The following is a 26,156-nucleotide window of genomic DNA, read 5'->3' on the forward strand; positions in this document are numbered from 1 at the left end:
AGGGGTGGGATGATTTGGGAATAATTCTTTCTTTTTTTAAATAACTGAGGCTTTGAGTTTAGAGGAGCTAGTAACTGAAGGAAAAGAGGAGGAAATGGTGCTGTGAAATTCTCTGTTGCACCAACAACAAAGAATGTAGCACCATTAAGTATCCCAGGAACATAAAAGCTGATACACCCTGGCCAGATTCCTTTTTCCGCGCATGTGACATAACGCGTGCCAGGGACACCAAGGGCCACAGGAGAACCCAGCTGATTTTAAAAGCTGCAACCTCAAAGCAAATATTGCCTCCTAGCAATGCCAGTGCCTTGACTGGAATCTCTCTCTTTTTAAACATATAGATAGGGCTTAATCGTTTGGTGACAGTACAGATAATACACACTCAAAGTAAGAAAAATACATATATAATAAATAAAATTCCATAAGAAAGCTGAAAGTCTTTCCCCTAGGATATTTATAGCCTTAAATACCTACGAGGCCTGACAATTACATTCGCAAACTCATCCTAGAAAAAGTGCTACATATCTCATTGCTGAGTATCACTACGGTCACCTTCGGAGCACTCCCCTTGGGAAGCTATGCACTGACGCCAGCACCTAGTCCACCCTTTAAAGCAATTTTGGTACTCTTTTTCTAGAACAGCCATCAGAGCTGTCGTCATTTTACCTTTGATGTCCTGAATGTCATCCAAATGTCTTCCTTTCAATATTTCCTTTATCTTTGGGTAAAGAAAGAAGTCATTGGGGGGCCAGATCAGGTGAGTAGGGAGGGTGTTCCAATACCATTTACTTACTGGCTGAAAACTCCCTCACAGACAGTGCCGTGTGAGCTGGTGCATTGTCGTGATGCATGAGCCATGAATTGTTGGCAAGTCATCTAACTTTGGCAAGTCAGGTCATCTAACTTTTTCATGCAGCCTTTTCAGCACTTTCAAACAGTAAACTTAGTTAACTGTCCAGTTGGTACAAAGTCATAATGAATAATCCCTCTGATATCAAAAAAGGTTAGCAACATCGTTACAAGTTCACAAACTTAATTGTTAGACCTTATACATTAGAAGAAAACACAGAAAATTATTTAGCTAAATGTCTAATTAGAGAAGTTAGAGGAAGAACAACAAAGTATACCCTAAGAAAACAGGAGGAAAGAACTAACAATGATATGAGCATAAAATAAAAAACCAGAAAACAAAGATACAACAAAGCTAATGAAATCAAAGCTGTTTCTTTGAAAAGACTAATAACATACACATATCTCTGGCAATATTGATCAAGGAAAAAAAGAGAAAGCATAAATATTGTTTGTAATGAAAAGGGAGTTTAACTACAGATATAGCAGATTAAAAACTGAAAATATAGTGAAAACCTTCATGCTAAATATTCAAACTTAGAGTGGATAAATTCTTAGAAAAATATAATTTACCAAATAACATAGATTATATATGTATAGTCTATATAGTCTACATAATATCAAAAACATATCTTATATATACATATATGTGTGAGTGTGTATATGTGGTTATATGCAGTATATAACATATATATCTCACAAAGAAATACCATGCCCAAATACTTTTAAAGATAAATTCTACCCAAATATTCAAGGAAGAGATAATCCTAACATTAAGCAAGCAAATTACCCTGAGGGAGGAGAAGGGATAAATTGAATCTTGACCACATGCCAGAAATAAAATAAATTCTAAGCAGACTAAAACCCCAATATGAAAAAATGCTGAAAATCCTGATAACAGAAATAATTACCATTGCATACTCAACCTTTTGGCAAAAACAACAACAAAAAGCTGATAATACCAAATGTTGACTGATAAGAGGTAAATGTCCCAAATATCTAAAGAACACATAGAATTCAATGGTAAAAACAACAATCTGATTAAACAATGGACCGAGGAAATGAATAGAGGTTTTTTCCAAAGAAGACATTCAAATCGCCAGTAGCTACATAAAAAGGTGGTCAATATCACTAATCACTAATCATCAGGGAAATACAAATCAAAGCGACAATGAGATATCACTTCACATCTATTAAATGGCTAGCATCAAAAAGAAAAGAAATAACATGTGTATATATAATGGAATATTATTCACCCACGAGAAGGAAGGAAATCCTACCATTTGTGAAAACAGGATAAAATTTGAGGCTTTTATGCTAAGTGAAATAAGCCAAGAAAAGACAAATACTGAATGGTATAACTTATATGTAGAATCTATTAAAAAAAAAGTTAAAACTCATATTTTTCACCATTAATTATGAGATTAGCGGAGGGCTTGTCATATATGGCCTTTATTATGTTAAGGTATTTTCCTTCTATACCTATTTTATTAAGTGTTTTAATCATAAATGGATATTGTATCTTGTCAAATGCTTTTTCTGCATCAATTGATATAATCATATGATTTTTGTCCTTTATTTTGTTTATGTGATGTATCACATTGATGGATTTGCAGATGTTGAACAAAAAATCTGAAGACATTTATACATAAAGACACGTGTGCTCCAATGTTCACTGCAGCTTTGTTTACGGTGGCCAAGACATGGAAACAACCAAAATGTCCTTCGATAGATGAATGGATAAAGAAGTTGTGGTATATATACACCATGGAATACTATTCGGTGGTAAGAAAAGATGATATAGGAACATTTGTGACAACATGGATGGATCTTGAGAGTGTAATGCTGAGCGAAATAAGTCAGACAGAAAAACAGAGAACCATGTGATTTCACTGATATGTGATATATAAACCAAAAACAACAAAAGAACAAGACAAACAAATGAGAAACAGAAACTCATAGACACAGACAATAGTTTAGTGGTTACCAGAGGGTAAGGGGGGTGGGGGGTGGGAGATGAGGGTAAGGGGGATCAAATATATGGTGATGAAAGGAGAACTGACTCTGGGTGGAGAACACACAATGGGATTTATAGATGATGTAATACAGAATTGTACACCTGAAATCTATGTAATTTTACTAACAATTGTTACCCTCATAAATTAAAAAAAAACACAACTCATAGAGACAGGATAGAAAGTGGTTGCCAGGTTTGGGTGGGTAGGTAAAGTAGGGAGAGGTTGGTAAAAGGGTACAAACGTTTAGCTGTAAGATGAATAAGATCTGAGGCTCTAATGTAAAACCATAGTTGATAACACTGTATTGTATATTGAAATTTGCTAAGAGAGTAAAGTTTAATTGTTCTCATAAAAAAAGATAAATATGTGAGGAGATGGATGTGTTAATTAACTAGATAGGGGAATCCCTTTCATTATAAATGTATATCAAATCACCATGATGTACTCTTTAAATATCTCACAATTTTGTCAATTATACCTCAAGAAAGGTGAAATTTAAAAAATACCAAGTGTTGCCAAGGATATAGCTTAACAGGAATGTATATACTGCTCTTGGGAATGTCAACTGGTACAACCTCCTTGGAGAGTGTGAATGTGAATATTAATTGCCTAAAGATTAGACATTTAACAATTCGTTTTCCTTGTTTACCATACCTCAATATGTTTAGGGCAGAATATCCTTAGGCTTAGTGTATGAATCATGTTTGGTTTAACCAGTCAAAACCATCCCATAATCTTTTGCCAGATACTAGCTTTTCCAATGGGTTGCAACTCCATTGTGGTCCATTGATTGTAAAGGGAAGTATGATGAAAAACTTCTGGTTAGTAGGACATTAAAGACTCCAAGTCCAGTGGGGTAAGGGGGATCCCTCTGTTCCTCAACCATGTCCCCATCTTTAGTCAGAAGTGGCCTACTCCTAGAAACATGGGAAAGTTTTTCCTCCTCCCCAACCCCCCCCCCAAAAAAAAAGGAGGAAGGGAGAGAGGGAGAGAGGGAGAGAGAGAGAGAGAGACCATTTTTCACATATTCTTTTCTCTTGTTTGAGACATTGGACTGAGATTGTATTGCCTAGAGTTGTGGAAGCCATCTTGTGATCATGAGGTGACAGCAAGAGAACCAAAGCCATGACACTTAATGTATAAAGGATGGAAGAATGGGAAGTGGCTGGGTCCTTTGTTGACAGTGCTAGATAATTAAATCTTTATTGTTTAAACAACAGTTATTATAGTTGTTTTCTGTAACCAAAAGCTTTCTTGATAGAACAGTTATCTAGTAAAGAAAAGCTTAAGATCTAGAAATTTCACTCCTAGGTATATACCCTAAATAATCCTCACAAATATGCACAAGAAACATGTCCAGAGATATTCATTGCAACAGTGTTTATAATGATAAAAAACATTGAACAATCGAAATATTCATCAACAGGAAATATGGATAAATAATTTGAGTTCTACTGTGTTTCCCTTAAAATAAGACCTAGCCAGACAATCAGCTCTAATGCATCTTTTGGAGCAAAAATTAATATAAGACCCAGTCTTATATTATATTATATTATTATATTATGTTATGTTATGTTATATTATATTATATTATATTATATTATATTATATTATATTATATTATATTATATTATATAAGATCCGGTCTTATATTATGGTAAAATAAGACGAGGTCTTATATTAATTTTTGCTCCAAAAGACTCATTAGAGTCAATTGTCCGACTAGGTTTTATTTTCAGGGAAACACGGTAGTCATACAGAAGAATATCATACTAAAATTTAAATAAATAAACTGGAGTTACGTGAATCAATAGACTATCTTAAAAGAATGTAGAGCAAAACATACAGGTTGCAAGAGGATTCATATAGTATGCTACATTTAGACAGAATTTCAAAACATGGAAAACAATATTATATTTTGTTTATAAATGAACTAATATATAATACAAATGTAAACCATGCATGGGAATGTTAAAGATCAAATTCATTATAGAATTTATCTCTGGGGAGAAAGGGAGGGAAATGGTTTTGTTGGCTTCAACTCCATCTCAATATAAAATATAAAGTGCTCCACAAATACTAATTAATATAGATAATAACAAGAATATTCTAAGACTTCTCTAAAGACACAAATGCTGTAGCATTTCATTACTTTATAAGAACCGTCAGTCAAGTCCTTTGTAGTCTACCCCACCCATCATGTATCAAAGCGTACAGCATTTAAATTGCAAACGTTTGAGGCCTATAATTAGTGAGAAGTAGCAGACAGAATAATCTCAATGTATTACAAGACTCCCAAGGTAATGTCTGTTGGTACAAAATAATTGTGAGCCATATATTTCTTTTAAATGTTAGTCATCATCCTTTGCAAAGTACACCAATCCACACAACCCTGGATTCAGTGTACGTATAAGTATCACTCCTACAATTTCTCTCATCTTTGTCATCCTTCATTTTCAAAGACAAATTGAAAAATTAAAACATCTTCATCCTATTGTCAGAAAGACCCTGCATTTCAAAATCACAAACCTTTCCCAAGTTCGGATACTAAGACAAATAAGAAGTTACAAGGGAATTCAAGTTTATTGAAAAGGAAAGGATATGGGAGAAAGCACTGTTTTCACCAGGCAACCTAGACAATCTTCATTCTACATCAAAGGCCAGATAAATATCAGATATAATTAATATTTCACTCTTTACGGCAGGTTTTTCCCAGTATCTTAGAAGTAATATTTCTTGCATAGAATTCAAACAGAAAATTGCAAAACCTTTGTAGACCACTGTAGTAAAAGAATTATGTGGAAAAGAGTTGATGCTGGAAGGGGACAAAGAAATTCTAAGTCCTACGTCAGGCAAGCAACAAGGGGCCAAATTTTTTGGATAAATGAAAACTATCAATCTGTCACTGTCCCAACTGTGAGTTCAAGAAGTAGAGAATCAAAGGAATAAAGCACTCATACCACACTAGTGGGGAGGGGCTGCTGGGTAGGTTACCTTGACCATCCGCAGAGGTCCCAGAACTGAGTGGCTCTGCTTTGCCTCCTTGAGTGAGTGGCCCCAAGTGTCCAGCAATTCCCTGGCAGTTAGACTCCCTTAAGAGAAGTATTAATTCCAATATGGTGATTGTATTGTGAGTTAAAAGGACCTATAAGCCTTCAGAGCTTGGACCAGAAAGGACCCTTTCCTTGAATCAAGAGGGTGGGAACAAGAGGGTAGTACCATATTTCAGTCCAACCGTGGCACCCTTTTTATAAGCTTCTGCTGTGAGAGCTGACTGTCCAGGGTGAGACAATAAAGTGACAATGGAATATGGACAAGAATGGTCTGGGAGGCTGATTAAGTCAGAGAACTGGAACATAGGCACACAGCGGGGCTACAGATAAGGTGTGCAGAGGCACCAGAATATAGTGAATAAGGAAGGCAGGTACTCTCTAGGTAGAGAGGATGGGGTGGGGGGAGATGAAATTAGGATGAAGAGCAATAATCAAGATCAAAGAGGCCAAAGGTCAAGTGTAGGATGAGGCAATAATGCATTAAATGTACAAAACTAAGGAAAAAGGTAAGTTCTGGTGGGCAGGAGTGGGTAGCAGGCTGCCCCCATGTCTTGCTTAGCAGGGCTCCAATCACCCTAAGAACACAGTGATGGCCCAGAGCCTTGGCCGCTAGCCCCCAAGCCCTACTGGCCCCACCAACTAGACGTACTGGCCTCTTTGTTGGTGCCTCGTCTAAGGCTCCACTCCTCACCAGCGTTGTACACACTGCTGGTACAAGACTCCCTCATGTTTCTAGTTACCTCACTTCGGGTGCTGACTTATCCCACTGTGTGTGTGGTCTCCTGTGAGTCTGAATTCCCTGTTGTTTCCAACTTTCCACTCAGTATTCCCCCTTTGTCTGCTCCAACAATCTGACTTCCTGGCCGTGAACCTGATCACTGACCTTTTGGTCCTCTCTCCAAAGGCCAGCCTTTGGCCTGCTTCCCAATTGGGAGAAAGCTTCCTGGCAGATGCTTTGGGGTTCCACCTGCACTGTAGAATAAAACGGAGATCAGCACAAATAGAGCAGAAATGTCACAGAGAATGAAGGAAATGGAGACAGTATTGTGGGTGATGTCTGAGTGGTCAGTTTCAAAAACACAAACTGGAGAGTCTAAAAGAAAGAGAGGGGAAGGAAAGGAGGAAGGTACACAGGGAAACAAAAGAACTGCTACATGAAGCAAGTAAGCTGAGGCCATTTTCTGACCCACTTCTGGCTGTCTTCATTTCCCTCTTGCCCCAGAGGGAAATGCTCTCTAAATGAGAGCTGCAGAAATTTCTAGGGGAAGGCAACTGGAAACCAAGCTTGGGTGACATGTGTGGTGAGAAAAAAGCATTTCCTGAAGGCAGCCTCTGATAAGGACATGCTTTCAGCTGTTGTCTGCTTACTGCTCTTTCAAAGGAAAGCTCTAGTTGCCCTACTGAGTTCTAAATTTTCAATATTCTATCTTGGTAAACACAGAAAGAAAGAAAAGGCAGCTGAGCTTCCAGCTCTGCAGGTCCCTGTTCTCAGACTATCTTTTCCAATCCAGTTTGGCAGTCAACTTGCTTTCTCAACATCCTCTTTTTGGCCTTTAAATCTCAGTCTGAAACAAAAGCTACTGTACCATAGTTTTGAAAGTTGCTAAGAGAATGAATTTTTAAAGTTCTCATCACAAGAAAAGAGAACTGTAACTGTGTGGTGGTGGATGTTAACTAGACTTACTGTGGTGATTGTTTCACAATATACAGATGCTCCTTGACTTGTGTTGGGGTTTATGTCCCAATAAACCCATCATAAGTTGAAATATCTTAAGTCGAAAATGCATTTAATACATCTAACATACCAAACATCATAGCTTAGCCTAGCCTACCCTAAATATGTTCAGAATACGTACATTAGCCCACAGTTGGGCAAAATCATCCAACACAATCAACCCACTGTAGAGTGTCAGTTACCCTGATCGTGTGTCTGGCTGGGAGCGGGGGCTCGCTAACCCTGGCCAGCATCACGAGTGAGTATCGTACCACATATTGCTAGCCTGGGAAAAGACCAAAATTCAAAATTCGAAGTACAGTTTCTATTGAATGTGTATTGCTTTCATACCATCATAAAGTTGAAAAATTGTAAGTCGAACCATCGTAAGTCAGAGACCATCTATATACTTATATCCAATCATTATGTTGTACATCTGAAACTAATATACTGTTACGTGTCAATTATATCTCAGTTATATATTAAAGAAAGAAAAGAAAACTAATTTTAAAAAACAGATAAATTAGCAGATTGTTCACGTTTGCCAAAGTAGTTGCTCATTTTGAAAAGTATCACCATAGGGTTTTTTTCCCCAAACTTACTAAACACAAGTTTTCCATAATTATTAGTGGACCAGCTCCCTGGATAATGTTTATTTTCAGATGATTAGAATCATTCTTTTCTTCTAACACTCCATGGATAAAAATTAACAATCTAGGATAAAAATTAAGTTCATATATAGTTATAGATTTCTTTTCAGTCCAAATTTGGCATCACATTTTGGCTTGGAGAGAAGCTTGAGTCATAACTTCAAGTTTGCAAGAACTTCATGTAGTGGAAAGAACTATTCCTGATCATTAAAGTTGCTTTTTCCTGAGAGAAAAAACCAAATGTTTAAGAGTAATAGCCCTTAATGATTCCACACAACATTGTAAATTTATTATCACAGGGTCCCTCTCTTTCACCTGAAAGAGCTGGTCCTATCAGTGCCAGATAGCAGGTAAACAAACCATACAATTCATATTCCTTTCATCCCCTTCAGTAACTGAACCTTGATTATCTAATTTGTGTCAAGTGCCATTCCGAGCCTGCAGGGAGAGGCAGAGAATGCATGCACAGATCTATCAGACCCTGGAGGCTTCCTAGAAGTAAAAGGTTGGTGGGAGTGATAAACTGCCACTAAACTGCTCTTTCTGTATGTCAATTCAATTTCCCTTCGGTTTTTAAAGTAGCCTCAGGGGAACTGGAGCAGCTCTGAGACTGTGTATTTAATGGAAAGAACAAGGGCTTGAGCGTCCCATAACCCAGGCCTGATTCTCTGCTCAGTCACGTAATAGCTACAACCTGTACTAATGGATTCATTACTCTTAAACTCCAGTTTTCTCATCTACAAAATATTAGTAAAAATATATCGTATACCTCATGGAGACTTGCATGAATTAAATCAGTGTAGTCTAATTCAACGAGGACCCTGGAGTCAGACTCATTGGGGTTCAAATTCTGGCTCAACCCCTTCTTTCCTGTGCGAATCTGGGCACGTTGCTTAAAGTCTTTAAACCTCAGTTTCTCCAATACATATAACATTCATAAAAATGATTCCTACCTTACTAGGTAGTTGTGCCCAGCAAACGAGTTTATCCATAGCAAGAACGTAGCACAGTGCCTGGCACACAGCAAGCATTCAAATGAATGTCAGCTGGTATTAGAGAAAGCACTGCGCATAATAAACGTCATTTCCTGTTCTCTTAACCAGGCTGAAGATTAATAGGAGACAGTTGTGCTAAAAGTGCCCAAAGGCAGACCCTTTCCTGTACAAAGCACTTCTTTCTCTTTTTTCTCTTTTCAAAAGTGTTCTGGCACACATTAGCAAAACGCCTTGGGGGAAGGGAGCCGAGAAAGACTTTAAGTGTATGTATTTCCTTCCCAATGAAATCCATATGCTTTCAGAAGAAACAGTCCTGGGAAGAGGCCAGTTAGAGACTGTGCCTAAGACCGGAAAGCACAAAAGAGACTTCATGAGTCCAAATTAAAGATAGATCATTATTACCATTACTATCTTCATTCACATTTTCCTATGTATGCTTTTTAAAAAGTATACATTGTGGTTGGTTTACAGGTTAAATTTTATTTAAGAGGTATTAAAAAACAAAATTCAACTGAATAAATATGACGATATAATTGGATTTATTTAACGATTCATGAATCAGTCAGCATCCCATCTAGCAGATAAAAAGGAGCTCCGAAGAACTTTATATTTTATATTTTAAAAGCAAATTAAGCCTCTTGGGAAAGCATAAAAATATTTTTGAAGTTTTAATGCTTGAAAATACTGGTAAAAATCATCTCATGAAACTAGAAGGGATTATTTTCTATTTTTCAGAGGAGGGTGGCTAGAATAATGATGGGAACCATGTCTTTGTGCATCTTTGTCTGACTGCATGATGAATTGTGCCTGTGAAACTGTGACTTTCTTCTCTGTTTCTGTTTTTGCGTCTTTGTCTCAGCCTTCTTTTCTCTCTCACGCATGCGCCGTGCTGTAATAATTATACTTGGTGTTTGTCCAGCATTCTTCCCATTTATTCCTTGAAACAACTCTATGAGGTAGAGGGTGGTTAAGGCAAATATTACTATTGCCATTTTTCAGATTTAAAAATTAGATACTGAAAGGATAAGTGACACAAGGCTAGGTACAGGAAGAGCTGGTCCTAAAACCCATGTCTTGTGCTGGTTCCACAGCTGCAGCCGGGATTCCAGAAATCATGCAGTCCATGACGGGAGCAGGGACACAGCACCCCCAGACATATGGCTCCAGTGAATTTGACAACTGGTGGGTGTGATGCTCAGCACAATTCATCGTTAAGTTCCCCTGAAGGTGCTCCCAGGAGCTCCCGTCCTGGCTACTGAGTAGCCCCCATCCACCCAAAATAGAGGGGGGTGTAGAAGGTGTTCGGTTGGGGGGACCCAGCGACACATATACCCTCTGGACTTGGAGACTAGGATGCGGAGCTCCTCTTAAAATTAAAATTTGCTACTGAGTTCAGCCATTTTTAGTCGAGATAGCTGGGGAGATATTACAATAAAATTATTTCTGAAAAGATTAATTTAGTTGTCATTTTGGATTATTATCCAGTTAATTCTAGCTACACAGATACTGGAGTTGAGTAGCTTAAAAAACATGTTTCCATTTTCCTTCTCAAAGGATTGATTTAGTTATGTAAAAATGCAAAAGATTAGCAAAATCACCTTCATATTGTGATTAATTGAGATCGTTCATGCTGTATTGTCATAACTTATGAACCCTTCATCAGATTCCTAAATGAAGTCTGTATGTTCCCTTTTTATTATATTAAAAAACAAATCCTGGTCTGAGAAGGCTGAAAAGAAACTTTTAAGGTGCACCAAAAATAGTTTCTACCTTTTAGTCTCCATTGCTATTGACAATTACACAGAAAAGAAAAGTATTGTGAGAAACATTCCACCCAGAATACACTCAGGTCACAATTCACATTCCCTTTCTTAAGATGCCCAACTGTGACTAGAGAAAGCGAATTCAATTTAATCTTTGTGGCGCCCTCTAGCGGCTGAGAAGAATCATGAATTCAGTGTATGGACCCAAAAAGCCAGTGATCTTGGATGCATTTAAAAAATAGCCATTACTAAATTTCCCATTTAACATTGAAATTGTGTCCAGATCAGGAAAGCAGGAGGGAGTGGAAAGAATGTGGAATCACAAGACTTGGACCTGAGTCAAAGCTCTGTCATTTACCAGCTATGCGAACCTGTGTCTGGCTGGTCAGTTTCTGCAGCGCTGAGGTTGAATCTGGAATTTCTTATCGGAGATAAGAGGCAATGTCAAAACTGGAGGGGTATGTGATTCCATTTATCTGATATGTCCAGAAAAGGCAACTCTATAGAGACAGAAAGTAGATTAGTGGTTGCCTGGGGCTGGAGATGGGAATGGGGATTAACTGTAAATGGGCACAAAGGATCCGATTGGGGTGATGAAAACATTCTAAAATTGGGTTGTGATGATTTTTGCACAACTCAGTAGATTTAGTAAAAATCATTGCAATGTACATTTAAAATGGGTGAGTTTTGTGGCATGTAAATTATACCTCAATAATGTTTTAAAAAACAACTGGGGGCTGCCGGATGGCTCAGTTAGAGCGCAAGCTCTCAACAACAAGGTTGCTGGTTCAGTTCCCGCATGGGATGGTGGGAACTGAGTTACACCCCCTGCAACTAAGATTGAAAATGGTGACTGGACTAGGAGCTGAGCTGCGCTCTCCACACCTAGAGATTGAAGAGCAATGACTTGGAGGTGATGCGCCCTGGAAAAACACACTGTTCCCCAATATTCACCGATAAAAAATTAAAAAAAAAAACAACTGGAGGGGAAGGCAGAGTGGAAGGCAGAGTTAATAGCCCGTTAATACAGGTACAGGTACAGAGCTAGGAAGCCTGTACCTTGTAACTGAGTCAGAGGAAAAGGGAATGTGGTACAGTGTAGGGGTGAGCAGGAAAAATGCTTAGGGCAGGTGCTGCTGTTGGCAACTTTATTTTGTCCACTTTGTATTGTCCGTAGCTCCTGCCAGGTGAATCACCCGAGGTTAGCGTGCTAGAAGCTGAAAGGATAAGCCTCTGGGCCCAGTATCCTATTGCAGGGCCTCCATGGACCCAACGCAGAAAGTTCTGACCATTCAGGGGCATTTCTGAAGGAGGGAAGACTATTAAAGCAGCCAACTTGATGCACTTGCATGAAAATGACCATTTTGAAATGTAAAAACTGTGTTTTCTTCCTAACTTTTCTCAGTAACAGATAATTCAGTGTGGTTGGGGAATTAGATGAGATTAAGGAGTAGGCTAGGGAAAGAATGTCTATTTTTTTACATTACTTACTAATACAAAACTTGAAAGTATGAGGATAGATAAAAGTACCAGAAGAAAGTTCAGGATATCTCTGTTTAGTTGGGTAGAGAGAAATTTATTAGGAATAACACCCAAACCAGAAACTCTAAGAGAAACGATAGATGGATTTAGAGAGAGAGAAAGAGAGAGAGAGAGAGGAAGGGAGGAAGGAAGAAAAGACACAGATGATATATTAGGAAATAATATTATATGGTACATACCAAACAGGTTTACTATAATAGACACTTACAAACCAGAGAAAAATGGGCAAAGGCTGGGTACAGATAATTCACAAAAGGAAAAATCAATGAAGAAATACAATCTGTCAACTCATGAAATAGCATTTAGTCTGGCTACTAATGAATAAATGTTATTAAGAAAGCAATGAGTTATTTTTCACCTATGAGATTAGCAAAGATTAGGAAGATTGACATTGATTTCACTCTCAGTGTCAGGTAAATTGGTACAGCTTTCTGGGGTGCAATTTGGCACTGTACTTCAAAATGTAAATATGCATACCTTTTGGCCCAGAAATTTCACTTTTGAGAATTACTTTATGGTAATAATAGGACATGTGTGAAAAGATATATAAGTTAGGATGTTCATGACTGAATTACTTGTAAAGGCAGAAAAATAGAAAGGTTTTCAACTGCCCACCAAAAGGGATTTAATTATTGCATATCTAATAGAATATGTGCAGTAATTAAAAATGAATGTGATCTATATTTTGTGGCATGGGGGAATGTTTATATTATGTTGCTAAGTAAAAAAGATCAGTATCATAAGAGCATAAGTGATGTAATTACATTTTTGTTTAAAATTCTACTGTGTGTGTGTGTGTGTGTGTGTGTGTGTGTGATGGACATGAAGATGCACTGCCCAGATCTCCCTTCAGAAAAGGACCTGTTGCCGAGCTGACAGCCCCTTCAGGAATTGCCTCAGCTGCAGAGACACCTCTCCCAATGTTTTTCCCTTCTGAGCAGGGTGGGTGGGCACATCCTGAGGGAGGCAGGGTATAACGCTAGTCATTTCAGCTCAACAGAAAACTCTGATGGGCTCTGTTCACTCCAGAGCTCCTTCAGGGCCAACCAAGGCTGTCAGCAGGCCTGCACCCCAGCTCAGTTTCTCTCTATCCAATTCTGCTTTCTTCCCCTTCTTTACACAGGTGTTGACCCCCTAGATAATTCTTAAACTCCATCTCAGAATCTGCTTCCCAGAAAACCCAACCACTAATTTTTATACCTATCCAGTGGAGAAATTCTGGAAAAAATATCCACCAAGTATTTTGTGTTGGCTGGTTTTTATGTTACAATTTTGGGCATGGTCTGCCTTTTGTAAAATGAGTATTGATTATTTTTGTCATCAAATTAAAATATAATGAAGTGGTTTTCATTTTAGAAAATAAAATGTTAATGGTTTGGTTTTATTCTGGTCAAAATGACCTCATGAAAGTATTAGGATCAAAATGGCAGCACCTAAGCCATCTGGTGTGCACCCTTATGAATAGGGAGGTGAACGCTTCTGAACACCCTTCTGGCCCACACCCTTCCTACTGCTCTAGGTCTTGGTCCTCAAGCCTCCCACTCCTTTACCTTCGGAGGAAAATGCTGGTGTTTCCTGCTTAGTGGTCTGCACCATTTCACCTCCATCCTGATCAAAACTCACACACATCTTTCAGATCTGATCCATCCAAGTGAGAAGCACCACCAAAAATGAAGGTTTGTGTCAAAAAAGGCCGAGAAAGGGAAGCAGAGAACAAGAGGCCTGAGTAAGCTAAAGGATAGGACAGAGTGGGAGGCTGGGAAGGAGGAGAAAGACGATTTTAATGAGTGAGACTGGAGATTATAAACTGTGCTTCCTTTTGAATGTCACTTGAGAGATACAAGTACAGATTAGAATTAATTTGCTTTTGGTGGCTGCTGCATTCTCTGATAGTGTCACCATAGAAAAAGACTGGGCTGAGGAGAGTGAGATATTTTTCTCTCCAACAGTAATAGCTCAAGCCTTTAACCCACCTCTTCATGAAGGACTTCAGCCACTTCCCCATTCACCAATTCTTTCCAAGAGTCCTAGATATCGTCTCTCTTGTAGTCAGGAGCTCTAACACTCATTGTGCTGCTGGCTGCTCATAAAGTGACAAGGCGGCAATCCCCCTCCTCCATAACTGTCCCAGGGACAGCTGATGTGCCTGCACACAGCATGGTCTTTATATGCTCCCAACAGCCTCTGTCCTAGTCCCCTGGTCTCTAGGATTGACCGAGGAACAGGTACCTGAGATACAGGTCCGCCTCCTCTTAATGTTTCTCCCAGATGCATATGCAAAAATTTAAAAAGTGGTATCTTTCTCTTTCATCCAAGAAACCACCACGCACTTCACGCTCTTGTGGTCCTACCCCCTAATTCTAAGCACAAGCCAGAACCAAGCTGGCTCAAACTGGGACCGCGCCTTAGTCAGTCACACCAGCCTGCAGCAGAGTGAACTGAGCTTGGGATCGTCAGCTCCTCGGTCTCGGGCTAAACATCTGAGGTTAACACACCTGAGCTGTCGTGTGGCTAGGCAGGCAAACGCAACTGCCAATGGTTGCGTGGACTTTGGGACTCCACGTGGGTCTTTAAGAGGGTGGACAAACCCCCTTTCGTAGTTCCTCAGTCTGCTGGACTCACAGTAAGAAGACAGAGCTAACAGTGGTCTCTGAGCTTTACTAAGCGTTACTCGCTTGTGTAACCAGAAACCTACAGCCAGATTATTGAATGTTAAATATTCAGGGAGTTAAGTTATTATAAAAAATGCACTGTGTTCTTGACATTTAACAGCTATAATTTTGCTTCAGTTGTTTAAGATACAGCTTCTCATGACTGGTAAGGAAACAATCTGCTGTGAAGGCACAAAGCAGTGACATTTACGTAACACAGGACCTTAAGGCAACAACCATACAGTTCATTTTGGCTGACGAGTGAGAGATCCCTGCGAGACTGTATGTGAAGAGGGGTGGGCAGGCATTATTGGAATTTCTGTTGTACCAACTGAGAATTAAGGAGCATTTACTGAATGGGCTTCCTGGGTATCAATATTTATTAACAGAATTCCAGGATGCATAAGCCCACAGGATCAGTCATTTATTCAGTATTCTGTGGGAGGCATTGTGCTGAGTCCTGATACTTTAACAGAATATTAACTGTCCTAATGCGCCTTATGTAGAGGACATAAAGCCTGTAGCTATTTGAAACTCCCAACATTGCAAAATCTATGCAAAAATGTGTAGTAAAACACACACACGCACAGGTGTACACACGCAGGTGTACACACACACACAATCAGTGCTTTATGGGAATGGAGAAGAAAGCTGGGTTTCCCTCTAATTAAATGATATGTTCTCTAACTTTTTAGATACTTGAAAGCTAATTTAAGCTCTGGAAAAGGTAGGACTCATCTATTAAGTGATCTTTGTGATGCCCCAAGGTGACAATAGATCCTTAATGTAACCACTGAAATGCCAGCATTTTTTTCTCCTTTTCTGCAGTGTTACAGAGGGCTCCATTGTCTATTCTCTCAGGCAGCTCTTCCTGGCAGATTCCACATGAAATCACAGAGGGCAATTCTCCTGCCTTGGGAATGGGAATGCTGGGGGAGGAGAACTCCCCTCTGCCATCAGCTCAGCTCACACAGAGAGGAGAACGGCTGGGTGGACCGGCACTGACAGGTGCTGAGATCTCAGGGCCAGGTCCGCACTGGGATCGGAGCCCGCTGACCACACTGTGAGCCTGGCGCTGGGTGGAGGCAGGACACCCAACACCCCAGCTTCACCAGGCAGCCAAGCCCCTGTCTCTGTGCTGAAAATCCAGAGTTGAGGGTCTCCTCTTGGATGTCACCTAGAAGTGACTGAAGGAAACTGAGTTTTGGGCAAATGGAAAGAATTCCCATGGGATGAAAGAAAGGGTTGTCTCCCCTAGGTTTGTGTGTGCGTGCACACGTGTTCATACGTGTGTGTGTGTGTCCGCCGTGGGTGTCCTGTAGGTGGGGTTGGGAGGTGTAAGTGGGTAGTAAGGAAGCACTGCCAACTCTTCTTGGGAGCTCAAGACAAAATCCAATTAAATTTCTACTTCATAGGATGCAACAACAAAAATGAACATTTTCAGATGGGTCATCTATATGTTAAAAAGTAAAACCCTAAAGGAATGAAAAAGAAAAAGAGAGCTTCTCAGTGAAGAGATTGTAGGCAGATCCGAGATAATATTCAGGATCCTCATTCCTCTTTGTGACTGATTAGATATGAAAAGCAGGGCCTGGTGACAGATTTCTGGCTTCAGCGCCTGTGGGAATGTGTCCGCTCAGAAGTGTGGGGAAGGACAACGCTCGAGTCACCCATCTGCACGCCCCAGGCTGCTCTGTCACCAGATTCAAACAGGTAGTCCCTGAATTGCCCACTACAACAATTACTTCATTTTGCCACATTGTATGATGACATTTTTTGAATAAAAACTTGGGACACGCAGATTCCTGTGTGTTCTGACAACGGGGCAGGGCTGTGCCTCTACATGAGGGTGCACGGTCCTCAAGTTGGTTCTGCTCTTGGAATTCAAGGACATGTTCAAGTGTGGGAACTGAAACGCTGGAAGCGCTTGGGCGGTGTGTGTTCTAGGTCTTCGGTCATTAGGAGAACCATGTCTGACCTCACAAAAGCACAGTAAGAAGATTGATCTGGACAAATCTCAGGATTCCATAATCCCCACATGAGGCCTCTGAAAGAATTCTTTTTCCAAAACCATGTTTGAATCTCAGAAACCCCAAAGGAATTCAGAAAGGAACAAAGTACCTTATTTCTTTCTTTTTCATTAACTAGGTAAAAAAAAAAAAGAAAAAGAAAAGAAAATCCCTGATGCAATTGCTTTCAATGGGCTACAGTTTCAAATCTAGCCTAATTGGAAATCACACGAAGGAAAACATCAGTAGGCCCTTTGTCAGCTATGGGAGCAGGAGGCGCCAGGCATGCTGTTCAGCACAGCTGAGGTGCTAGGATTAGGTGCAGGCAGCGGCTGCCTGCTGTGCTGTGAGTAATAAGGTCCTTTGTCCCTGACCAGGAGTCTGGTGTCTTCTGCCAGCACCAGTGAAGCTGTGATTGGCAAAGTTGTGAGTTTGCAAGCAGCATAAAATTTCAACCCCTTCACAATTCTTGACATTATCTTGTATTGTCATCTCTTTGGGCCATCACTTGAGATGCAACTTTAATGTTGCTCTTGCCAGGTTCCTGCTAGCTTCCCAATTACCTTGACTCTTTCCTTACCCCCATCAACGCAAGCATCAGGCCAGTGTGTCACTGGGCACACATTTAGTTATTTTTATTAATAGCTCTATCGTGTAATGAGTGCCTGTAGGTGCCAACCACTCCTTAATACACGATCACTGTTATTTGCAACAGTTCTGAGTTTAGAATTATCCCTGACCTGAGGCTAAGGGTTAAGAAACTTGTCCCATATCACAGAGCCTAGTGACAGAAACAAGATTCCTACCTGTACTTATCTGGTAGCAAAGGTCGAGTTCCTCCCACCACAACCCCATGACACCTCAGTAACGCAAATGGAGTTTCAGAGAAAAACAAGAAACATTTTAATGGTGACCCTGGCCAGCCTGCTTAATAATGTCCTCCCCCGAATGACTACAATGACCCCATTCCCTGATTTGCTGTCCTATTTTATTTGACCCCGATCATTGCCAATCCACAGTAATGCCTCAACCCTTTTACCATCAGCATCTCTTTTTCAAGGTAGAAATATTAATGGTATTTTTTCACAGATCATTAGAAATCTGTGTATGAGGAAATGCGCTAAGAGGGATTGAGTCATGCATGATCTAAGACAACAATGACAGGAAGTACAAGTTGAACTGACCCTTGACAGCAGTGAGAATGTAATCCATGACCTCAGCTTCCAGTCTGTGGGGTTTAATATGCATCCACAGGAAGCCTGAGTTGGGAGTTCACAGCTCCAAGTCTTCTCCATGGGGGCTCATTTGAGGGATGGCTGCTGTCCAGCCCTGTACTTCCAGGAAATGAGACTTCGATTCCTTGTAGTGTTAACTTTAAAGGAAATGCATTAAGACAATTCTTGAAAAGAGAAGAGCATTTGAGACAAAGCTGAATGAAAAGATAGAAAAATCCACAACTCACTTTCATTCTGTCGCCTGGCAGCTGCCGCCACATATGCACTGGCTGTGAAATTCCCTGTGGTCGGCAAGCAGGTGGTGGAATATCCACTAACTGAGCCACTGAATCATACGTTTCCAAGTTCCTCTACTTTCCTAGAATTCACTAAGCAACTCAGCCCTGGGGATGCCTTGGGGTATGGAAAATTTGAAAACAAATTATGTGTGTACAAATTCACCCCCACTACATGTTGTAATGTTACTGTATTTTCCCAGCAGAATTTCTGTTCATTGCTGTCTTCAGGGTAACGCCAAGGGTAAATGCGCGCTAAAATATACCAGGATTCAATAGCTTACTGTTTGTGTGAACTATCATCAGAGCTGAGTAGGCAAAAATTATACATTGAAGAAGCCATTTAAAGAGGCAGAGATGCCAAAAGTCCAGAGAATATAAGAGGAAAAGGGAGATGGTTCCAAACAGTAGAGAATGAAAAATATTGGTACGTGCGAATAACTGGCTTGATCAAATCACTGAGGTTAATCAAGAATGCCCAATGAGTGGCAAGAAATTTGAAAATCCTCCTTGGATGTTTCTTCTTACTCAACTTTCCATTCTGGCCAGGCCTTGTAGCCCAGCCCTCTTAGACCACGAGGCTGTGCAACATACTGAACAAGGACGAGACCAAAGGAGGGAGCAGGCCTGGCCTGGCAGTGTGCCACCAGGTCAGGGTCCTATAAAGAAAGAAGAGAAAGTCAAGAATGAGTGCAGGTTTGGATCTGCTTACCAGCAGCCTCCGGCCACTTCTATGTACAGTGAAACCGACCACAGTTTGCAGCCCTGTCAGTCCAGCCAGCTGCTGGCCAGTTTTGGGGGCTGATGTAAATCACCGTCACTGGAAGTCTGCTCAGACTGACTGGTGCAGAGCCATACTGTGGTTTGACTGGCAGAGCACTAGGTTCTCTTAGCATTATCCAAAAGTATCGTGTGTGTGTGTATGTGTGTGTGTGTCAAAAATGTTGAAGTGAGAAATCTCCATCCCAGTCAGATTCAGCCTTCAGCATTATTTTATTCTGGCTTGTGGAACAAGGCTTACCTCTTGTTTATGTATGTAATTTGTTTTGTTTTTTTTTGGTTTGGGGCAAAAAATAGGACAAAGCTTCTAAAGCAATAGTATCTTAAAGATGGGGTGTCAGATATGAAATTTGGGGTGTTATGGCCCCAATATGACTGTTGTATTTCTTCCTAGCGTATGTTTTTCTTCCTATACGTTTCTGGGTCTGAGCACGTCTTTCTTTGCTTTTGTCTCAGCATCACTTCTCTTTTACACTCTCTATTTACCTGTATCTATTTGTCTCCTGTTTTTGCCTCTTTATTACCCACTCTTTCCTCTACTTTTCTTCCCATTCATTTATTCAAAGTTAGATTGAGTGCCAACCGATGTATATTGTCTCTGAGAATTGTAAAATTCCTTCTCTCCCCCAACTCTGAGTCAAGTGCAGGTATTTCAATTGATTTCACTTTCAAAGGTGAGTGCCCTTGAGAAAAAAAATTGTTCTCGACCATTTCCCTAACCCAAGATGGAGTTTTCTGGGGACGCACATCATGTTGATGCTGTATTAGTTACACAGAACGTTGGTGCCCTTGAAGGCTAGTAGAAAATACGTCGGGAAAAGGAGAACCGAGACTCTCGGGTATAGAAAAACGAGACAATAATTTCTGTAAAAATGAAACATTTAATTAAACTGCTTGATTTTCAATTTTTTTCAAATATGGAACACATGGTTCTATAAAGCATGGGACAGGAGCTAAAAATGGGATAATCTAGTCAAAGTTTGAATTTTTTCAAATCTACAAACAATGCTTTTCAATCTTAAAATGACTCACTCCTGTGACTGGGAGGCTCCCTAATTTATTTCTCTTACATTGTCAGAAAATAGACCTCCTGAGGGCCTCAGGCTCTGAGTGCTTCTGGAATCCTAAACATGATGAATCCCGCAAAGACACACCAAACCACCTTGCAAGTAGTCAGCACTAGATACACGGAGCTGAAATTCATTAGAGAAAAAGATAGTATGCTGGAAATTATTTTTCCCCTGGAATAGGCTATCACACTTTCTAAGAATCTCTCAATTGCTTATAATTACTGGAAGGTCTCATGTTTCACGTCAATAACTCCAGTATTGTGGGAAACTCAGAAGACATGAGGAAAGACAGAATTCATTATTAATGAAAATACCGCCGCCCTCTAAGGAAACACAGTGCACTTAATGCTCAGCTTACCTCATCTTTCCATCAATAAATCCATGCTCTCTAATTGTTTATGACATCCCTTGGTAGGCTCACTGGAGAGGATGACAGCTAATTAACAAACACATTTTGGCCTTAATTAAGCTATCCTTTCCTGTCTATGAGACTACTTCAATATAAATGGAGACTGTTTCTGCTTTATTTTATTCCCAGTATACAACTGAATTCCAGATTAATTCTTTTAAAACATGATCCTATTAAGATTCCCTTATCTAATGAAATACACATATTTTGTATTTTAAATGAGGAGGAGAATTCTCTTAAGAGGTTAATTTGTTTTTCGCTTCCCCCCTTTTTTGCTCTTTCTTAACTGATGGTCTTTGAGGGTATTAGTTTGCTAAGGCTGCTATTGCAAAGTATCACAGACTGTGTGGCTTAAACAACAGAAATTTATTTTTTCACAGTGCTGGAGGCTGGAAGTTCAAGATGAAGTTTTTGGCAGGGCTGGTCTCTCTGAGGCCTCTCTCCTGGGCTTGTAGATAGCGGTCTTCTCTCTGTGTCTTCACATCATTTCCCTCTGTACGTGTCTGTGTCCATATTTCCTCTTCTTGTAAGGACACCAGTCAGACTGGATTAGGGTCCACCCTAACAGACTCATTTTAATGTAATCACCTCCTTAAAAACATTTTCTCAAAATACAGTCACATTCTGAAGTATTAGGGGCCAGGACTTCAACAAATGAATTTTGAGAGGACAAAATTCAGCCCATAATAGTGAGGAAGAGGTGACGTTTCCAAGAAGTGGTAGAGTGTGTGGTTAAAGGTGCCACCTCTTGGAGCCAGACTACCTGATTTCAGATTTCAGCTTTTCCACTTGTCAGCTATGTGACCTTGGGGAAGTCTCTTAAGTTCTCTGCCCTTTGTTTTCCCTATCTGTAAAATGGGTTAATAATAATGCTCAGGGAGCTTTTAATGAAGATTAAATAGATGCTTTATACATAGAGAGTTGTCTGTAATTATTACAAGCTTTTTCCTTAAAATGCTTAAAGACTATAGGACCTATACATTTTCCCCACAGAAGACATGGATGCTGTGTCAATAAACTAAAAATGTGAAGAACATCTTGATCCCCATAGTGTAGTCAATTGAGATGATTATTTTTAAAATGACATTCACAATTTTCTTTTATACTCAAACTGTATAATGACTCTTGCATTAGGGTGTGAAATGGGTTTGGGCCACATGCGACAGATTTCACTGAAGACCATACCCTGCCACCCTCCTCACCCCAGTTCCATTATCTTCTCCCCCATCTGAACCAAAGGCAGAAATGGGTGCCTAGTTCTACCTAAGCAAACCTGGTCCAAGGTCAGGGGCTCCAAATTCAGATGCCTGCTTCTGTTTTCACAACAAAACTCCAATTCTGGACCAATGTCCCTCTTTATTGCTATCCATATACTGGTAGCGAAGTATTTTTGGAGCAAGTTGCCCCACACAGGCCAGTTCCACTAACATATTATGGCTGCCAGCCTCTCCTGGGCCCTTTGCTCTGCACCACTGATCTTTTTCCTTACCCCTGATCCATACCAGCTCCCATCCTCCTAACAGATCTCCCCATTCTTACCTCTGCATTCAAATACTATACTCAAAGCACAGCTCTCTCTCTCAGTCCATGATAACATTCTTTAGTTTCAGGTGCACAAACCAATGTAATAGTTAGACATTTATCATTTATATCCCTCACAGTAACAACCCCCTCCCCCATCCACTACCCCTCTGACATCGCACACAGCGATTACATTTCCACTGTCTCTATTCCTAATGCTGTACTCCGCTTCTTGTAACTATATATATGTATAAAATTGTAGTTGACATTCATTACTGTTCAGCTTCAGCTTCAGATGTACCATGGTAACATTCTTATTCTTCCCCAGGAACACAGTGGTTCTAGCAACGCCAAACTGCTTAATTCCACACACATCACGTTGAATCTCCCTGCTGGGCCTTTGCTCTTACAGAGAATGCCTTCTTTTTCTCCATGCTTCTCTGCCTTTGTCTGACTTACTTTTACGCTTCTTTGAAGACGTGGCTCAAACATCACACACCCCTCTCCGAAGCCTTCTTTGATCAGCATCCTGCTTCCCCTGAGCTGGTTGTGAGTTCCTCCTTGGTGCGTCCAGGACTCCCTGCACACGTCTGTAGCACTGTTTTTATGGCATTGGTATACAATTATCTGTTGATGCATCTGTCTCTCCCAATAGACTGAGTTCCTCATTTCTAGAAGTTCTGTGTGTTCATTACTGAATCTAATTGTCCAGCTAGTAGATGCTCCAAAAGTATCCTGTCTTTCCTCAAGTACACAGACTGCCCTGAAATCATTGTGTGCTGAGCTCCTAAGGGACAGGGGTCAGTCTTAATTGTTCTTCCGTATCCATCGGGGTTCTTAGCTGCAACGAACAAAATCCATTTGTGTCAACTTAAATATACAAGGATTTTTCTAAAAGGAGCTAGGTAGCTCACTGAACCCGTAGAAAGATCAGAAAGTTGGGCTTGAAAATAGGTGTGAAAAAAGGAAACTAAAAGAAGCCAGGGGCACATTCAAAAGCACACCACCAAGCCAGGCCACTTGATGTCCAGAATGTACTGCCTTCCCACTGGCATTGCCCACTGTTCCTGGAAACTAGAGGTCATTTCAGCATCTGCCATAGCCCTCCCCCTTGGTGGGTCATCCACCTTCCCTACTTCCTGGCTTCTCTGGCTCCCAGATCACACTGGGGTGCACACATCTGATTGGTTAAACCTTAGTCAAGGTGCCCAGACTCTGAATGTAAGAGACACTAAGAAGGTGAGTAGCTGATGTTTTCAGCCTGGTCAGAGAAGGTCAAGGAATTCTTTAAATAAGGGGGGTGGCTCAGGCAATGGTGGCCTGATAACAGCAAATATCCATTATAGACCCCTCAGGCTTAGCACAGGTTGGCAAACAGTAAGTGCTAAGTAAAGGCAGATAAAAAAATAAAGTATGAAAGAATCTCCTTTGTGTTTCCAAAACCCACATTTTTATTGAATGCATTCGACATATAACTTGTATAAATCTAAGGGGTACAATGTGTTACTTTGATACATTTATATATTGTAATGTGATTATAGTTGTTGCGATATTCTTCACATTACACAATTATAGTACAATATTGTTGTCTATATTCATTATACTGTGCATTCGATCTCTATAGCTTATTTAGTACTCATTGCAAGTCTGTACCTTTAAACAACATCAATCTTATTCTTCCCCACCTGTCATCACCTGGTAACCACCATTTCACTCCCTGTTTTTCAGGAGTTTGACTTTTTTTAAGATTCCACATATAAGTGATATCATGTAGTGTTTGTCTTTCTCTGTCTGACTTATCTCACTTAGCATAATGTGCTCAAGCACACACAACGGAATACTATCCAGCCATAAAAAAATAGATTATCCTGCCATGTGCTCCAGAAATTCACTTTGCCGGGGAAAATCTTGATCTGGCCCACAATCCATGTTTTTGAAGAGGATGGGACAGGAGAGAAAGGACAGGAGAAGAAAACTAACACGTATTAGGTGTTGTGACGAGCACTGTGCAGGCACGTTAGATACGTCCCTACTGGTGACAGAATGTCACATGCAAAAGGCAGGTACCACATCTATCTTATCATTTATCTGATGCCTAGTGCTTAGCGCAGCGCCTGGCATATAGCAGGTCCTTGATAAATAAATACTTGTTGGTGTTGAACACTGCTACACAGGAGGTACTGTGCTATTGTGTTCATGTTCAGATTAGGTACTTATGCCAGCACAAAGCTAGTGAATGGCAGCTGTGTGGCACTCAGTCCCATGTTTTCTCCATCATCACATCTGTGTGGATGCTAAAATATGGATTGCCAATATGCAAGCTGTTGGGAGGAGCGACGTCAGCAATCCGGCAGCATAGGACTGATTCTAGACTCCAGCCAGAAGCCCACTCATGACATGCTGGGAAAACCTCACCTGAGGATCCCCCCAGCTGGCCCAGGGGCATTCCCAAGCTCCAAGTGCCACACCCATATCTCCTGTAAAACTCCTAGAAGAAAACATAGCAGGTAAGAGCCTTGACATCAGTGTTGGCAATGATTTTTTAGATTTGACACCAAAAGAAAAAGCAACAAAAAGAGAAATAAACAAGTGGGACTCCATCAAACCAAAAAGGTTCCTCACAGAAAAGGAAATCATCAATAAAACAAAAAGGCAACTCACAGAATGGGAGAAAATATGTGTGAATCATATATCTGATAAGGGATTAATATCAAAACATATAAAGAATTCACATAACTCAACAGCAAAAAAAATAAAAACCCAAACAATTGATAAAATAACGGACAGAGGACCTGAATAGACATTTTTCCAAAGAAAACACAAATGGCCAACAGGTACATGAAAAGCTGCTCAACATCACTAATCATCAGGGAAATGCAAATCAAACCACAATGAGATCTCACCTCACAACTGTTCGAATGGCTATTATCAAAAATATAAGGAATAACACGTATAGGATGTAGAGAAAAGGTAACCCTTGTTCAGTGTTGGTGGGAATGTAAATTGGTGCAGTCACTATGGAAAACAGTATGGAGGTTTCTCAAAATATTAAAGATAGAACTACCAGCAATCTCACTTCTTGGACTATATCTAAAGAAAATGAAAACAGGATCTTGAAGAGATATCTGCAATCCCATCTTTAATGCAGCATTATTCAAAATAGCCAAGACATGAAAACAACCTAAGATGAATAGATAAAGATGTGGTACACACATATACCGGGGGTGCCAAAAAAATGTATACACCTGACTTGTATTCATCTTTTGTTATTGGTATATATTCAGCATTAAAATTTAATACCTTTTTTCTTTTCTTAAAATGTGTATACATTTTTTTGGCACCCTCTGTATATGGAGTATTATTCAACAATGAGAAAGAAGGAAATCCTGACTTTTATGACTGACAACATAGATGAAACTTGAGGACATTATGCTAACTGAGATAAGCCAGACAGAGAAAGACAAACATTGTAACGATATCACTTATACAAGCAAGCTGAACAGGTAAAAACAAAGAGTAGAATGGTGGTTACCGGGGGTGGAGGTATTGGGGAGATGTTGGTCAAAGGGTACAAACTTCCAGTTGTAAGTTCTAGGAATATTATGTGCAGCAAGGGGATTAT

At 40.1% G+C, this 26,156-nt stretch overlaps 1 protein-coding gene across 5 annotated transcripts in view; it reads right to left on the reverse strand.

The window, feature by feature from the left end:
• Window positions 1-20,395: 20,395 nt before the first annotated feature.
• Window positions 20,396-26,156, reverse strand: part of MCM9 (minichromosome maintenance 9 homologous recombination repair factor) — an 86,063-nt gene continuing 80,302 nt past the window's right edge. For all 5 annotated transcript variants that reach the window (XM_019740956.2, XM_019740957.2, XM_074333492.1 and 2 more), the window contains one exon: window positions 20,396-23,375. The gene's annotated coding sequence lies outside the window, so the exon portion shown is untranslated. The remainder of the gene's footprint in view (window positions 23,376-26,156) is intronic.

The sequence above is a fragment of the Rhinolophus sinicus genome, linkage group LG05 (genome assembly GCF_036562045.2).
Source record: "Rhinolophus sinicus isolate RSC01 linkage group LG05, ASM3656204v1, whole genome shotgun sequence".
NCBI classification, from domain to species: Eukaryota; Metazoa; Chordata; class Mammalia; order Chiroptera; family Rhinolophidae; genus Rhinolophus; species Rhinolophus sinicus.